We start from the raw sequence: 4834 nt of genomic DNA on the forward strand, positions 1-4834 counted from the left end.
GGGCTTAGCTGCAGCCCAGTGCTCGCCTAGGTTATGAAAATCCTACCGAGTGAAGAGCAAACCTCTCACTCGGGGGCTTAGCTGCAGCCCAGTGCTCGCCTAAGATATAAAAATCCTACCGAGTGAAGAGCAAACCTCTCACTCGGGGGCTTAGCTGCAGCCCAGTGCTCGCCTAAGTTATGAAAATCCTACCGAGTGAAGAGCAAACCTCTCACTCAGGGGCTTAGCTGCAGCCCAATGCTCGCCTAAGATATAAAAATCCTACCGAGTGAAGAGCAAACCTCTCACTCGGGGGCTTAGCTGCAGCCCAGTGCTCGCCTAAGTTATGAAAATCCTTCCGAGTGTTAAGCCAGACTTCCACTCGGAGGCTTAGCTGCAGCCCAGCGCTCACCTAAGTGGATTAAGGAATAAGTTGATTGCAGTAAGCGCCCTGCTTTGAACCTGCAAAAGACATTTCGAGCCAAGAGCAATCATATTCAAACGACAAATTCAAGTTCAGATCGATACCTAAAGGAACCGGAAGTGCTCAGGCGCTAAGCCCATTAAGGTTTATCGGTTACAATTCCACTCGGCATACCGAGGCAAATTTAAAGCGTCGAGCTTAGAAGAAGTTTTTTACCCCTCCTGTGGAGGGCTGGAAGGTGCAACAAACTCATCAAGATCAATCCCATCTGCGATCCGAGTGGCAGCCGCAAGGAAAGTTTCCATAAAGGACCTGAAGTCATGTTTCTTAGTGTTGGCCACCCGGAGGGCCGCCAGCTTGTCTTCTCGCGCATCTTTGCAGTGAACTCGGGCCAGACACAGAGCAACATCTGCACCGCACCGAGCCGAGGATTTTTTCCACTCCTGCACTCGACCAGGGATCGTGTTCAAGCGAGCCATCAGCGACTCGAGGTCATTCTGAAGAGTCTCCCCGGGCCAGAGCGCCGAGTCGATGCGAGATGTGGCGACCTTCAGCCTTGCAAGATAGTCCACGACAGCTGCAACACGAGACTCCAGTCGAAAAACATTCATGGCAGCTTCGTCGTCCATCGGAGAATTGACGGGGTCAAGGTTTGGTTCCAGCCGGCTAGTTTCTTCTTCAAAGTTTTGACAAAATTCTGCAAGGATGATCACCGAGTCAAGGCAATGGTCGAATGGAAAAACCACGGTTGGAAATGATCGCCGAGCATAGAGATTTACCTTCAAGCATAAGAAACAGCTTCTTGGTAAGACCATTCAGGAAGGCCTCCAGATCTTTTTTCTTCCCAAGAGCAGCTTTCAGATTGGCATTTTCTTGCTCAAGCTTGGCGACTGAAGCTAACTTCTCATCAACAAGCTTGATCTTCTCAGCTAGTTCAAGGTCCTTCTTCCGTTCGACCTCGCTCACCTTACTTGCAAGTTACAGCAAGATCAGATTTTGAAACAAATAAAGGGAAAAAGCAGTCGTCAAGGTCTCACCAAACATACCTTCGGTCTCCTCCTTTGCCTTAGTCAGATTCTCCTGAACCAGCTTCAAATTCAGCTCGAGCTGAATGTGCTTGTTTTCCAGCTCAGAGTAGCGAGCCACAAGATCACAGGAGTTCTGCGAAGAACCAATCGACTAAAATGTCAAATATAATTCACTTCCGAGTGAAAAAGGAAAAATCACGCGTTTCTAAGACTACAGACGAATACGAGCATTCGACCGTAGTCTCGGGGACTACACCCAGTGGGTGCACTCAGCGTGCCCCCACTAATCGACCAGTCGACCGGTTTGTGAAACCCAGTCGCCTTAGTCGAATGACGGAGAGACTGAAATTATAAAGCCTAAGGCCGACTGCCAGCAGCCGACCTTAGCCTTGGGGACTACACCCAGTGGGTGCACTCAGCGTGCCCCCACTAATCCTATTTGAAGACAGAGTCGACCAGTCGACCTCAAAAAAAAAACACAAGATGTATTCTCTAAGACTGTAACCGACTGCCAGCAGTCGACCACAGTCTCGGGGAATACACCCAGTGGGTGCACTCAGCGTGCCCCCACTAATCCTGTTTGCGAAATCCATTCGCCATAGTCGAATGACGGAGAGACTGAAATTATAAAGCCTAAGGCCGACTGCCAGCAGTCGACCTTAGCCTTGGGGACTACACCCAGCGGGTGCACTCAGCGTGCCCCCGCTAACACGGAGTTTAAATCAACACACCCACTGGGTGACTACTATAAATTCTGGAAAGAAAAGTTTTTTAGCATATCCTAACAGAACAAGTGGTGGTCGACTGACCTGAACATTCCTTTGAAGGGCGGAGCTGGCGTCATAAGCTGCCTGGCTCGCATCCCGGATGGTCTTCAACTGCTCCATCATGATTCCTGCCTGGCGTATCGCCTCCTTCGCGGCGCCAGCCTGGTCCTCTGGGACGTGGTGCGTCGTGAAGAGGGAGGGTTGCGGAGCACTCGTCAGCGGATCTGCGAAGGACACAGTGTGTCGAGTGGTGTTCTCCTCCTCCGCGACCAGAGTCTCAGGCACCGTCACATCCTGGGGCACCCTGCTGGCAGACGCTTTCCTTCTCATTCTGTGCTTTAGTGGTTCCTCGTCTTCATCGTCATCAGGGAGAGTGATAACAACATTGGATGGAGCTACAGAAAAGAATCAGAATTAGAGATCATGAGTCAGTCGACTAGAAACGGTGTTAAGAGTATAATACCAGGTTTTGAGGTTGTTGTGTCCTCCATCGCATGGTCGTCAGCCCGGGCTGAGGTCTCAGAAGTAGCAGCACTGCAACTCCAAAGAGTCAGTAGACTAACTCCAGCGCCAACCAGAGATAAAGTTCACACAAAACAAGAAGACGTAAGCAATATGATTACCCTGATATGGTGCGGATGGACACCTTCATCTTCGGCAGGTGCTTGGTCGGCTTCGACAGGGCCGCCCTGGGCTGCTTCGGCGCCTTTTCAGTCGGCGCCGGAGAGGTGGTCCGGGGGCGCTTGGTCGACTGAGTAACAGTCGCGACCCCCTCGCCGCGTTCAGTCGCAGGGTCATGAACAAGTTTCGACCGCCTTTCCGAGCGCGGTGGTGCGACCTCCTCCTCCTCCTCCTCTTCGCCGTCCTCATCGTCATCATCATCATCGTCATCGTCATCATCATCGGCCTCGGCGGCGTCTGAGTCCCACTCCTCCTCCTGACTCTCGCCCCCGCTCGCTTCTCCCTCCTCAGTCGGAGCCTGCGCTCCGTTGGGCATTGAGTACAGTTCAGTGAGGGCCTGATGGACAACAAGACAAAGATCAGTCGACCGATCGACAGAGAAAACAGAAATAAATACGACAAAAATACAATGGGAAGTGGAGCAAACATACCTTGTTTGGGTCACTGTGGCAGTCGAGTGGAGGAATCCTTCTGGCTCCGCGAGGGTTATCCTTGTTCCCAGTAACAGCGGCCATCCACCTTTCCAGAGTGGCATCGTCGACTGTTTCTGGGTTAACCCGAGTCACGTCCTCAGTCCCACAGTACAACCACATGCAGTGGCTCCGGAACTGAAGAGGCTGGATTCGGCGCCTAAGGAAAACTTCCAGGAGATCCATGCCCGTCACTCCCTCCCGAACCAACTGAACTACGCGCTCCATCAACATCTTCACGTCAGCTTTCTCCTCCGGAATCATCTTCAGGGAGGAGGGCTTGTTCACTCGGTCCATGCTAAATGGAGGGAGCCCACTCGACTGCCCCGGTGTCGACTCGTCCTGGCAGTAGAACCAGGTCGACTGCCAGCCTCTGACTGACTCGGGAAATGTCATAGCTGGGAAGGTGCTCTTGTTTCTCACCTGGATCCCCAGACCTCCACACATTTGAACCACTCGGGTTCTTTCGTCGCCTGGACTCGCCTTCTTCACAGTTTGAGAGCGACATGTGAATATGTGCTTGAACAAGCCCCAGTGCGGTCGACAGCCCAGAAAACTCTCGCACATGGATACAAACGCGACAAGATAGGCGATAGAATTCGGGGTGAAGTGGTGGAGTTGCGCTCCAAAAAAGTTCAAGAAACCACGGAAGAAAACGCTCGGCGGCAAAGAGAATCCGCGGTCGACATGGGTAGCCAGAAGCACGCACTCACCCTCTTCCGGCTGGGGCTGCCACTCTTTCCCCGGAAGCCTCGCAGCTCCATGGGGGATCAGGCCTTCGTTGGCCATGTCGAGGAGGTCCTTCTCCATGATGGTCGACTGGATCCAATCTCCCTAGACCCAGCCTTTCGGCAGGCGGGATCTGGACGAAGACCCACCGCGGCTGGTGGATCTCCCCTTCGCCTTCTCCATCGCCGACGCCTTCTTCGCGCGCTCCAGCGCCGTCGTCTTCTGCGTGAGGAGAAGTGGTGCGGGGGCAAGAGCGAGCGCGTTGGGCAGAGACGAAGGAGGCAGAGAGAGAGAGAATGCTGAAGCACTGTTCAAAAAACCCCCGTCGGGCGCATTTATAAGATCCCTTCCGAGTGGATGACAGGTGGACCCGGCAGATCTAATCATATCCTGGAACTGTTACACGGGCGAGATACGTGGCGAAGAAAGCGGCGCGAGAATCGAGGCGTCTATGTCCTGTCCCATCCGAACGCCGCAGTCCGCTCCGCTTCGCGCGTTTCCCCAAATTTCGCATCCCGCGGAATCCGCTAACGGCAGATCAGTCTGTCAGGCGCGGGATTTCCTGCGATCCGTCGCTCGGAAATCAACGAAGCCCGAAAGATCACTCGACGAAAGAAAAGAATGGATCGAGTCGACTGAAGGCGAGTTGCTCACTATCAACGAAGAGATTCTCTGGATTTAGGACAACGCACGACCAGTGTGCAAAGGTCAATCGGAAACAGCATCAAATCCTCCGCCACTCAAAGCCTCAATCCA

This window comes from Triticum dicoccoides, chromosome 5B (assembly GCF_002162155.2).
Source record: "Triticum dicoccoides isolate Atlit2015 ecotype Zavitan chromosome 5B, WEW_v2.0, whole genome shotgun sequence".
Lineage (NCBI taxonomy): Eukaryota > Viridiplantae > Streptophyta > Magnoliopsida > Poales > Poaceae > Triticum > Triticum dicoccoides.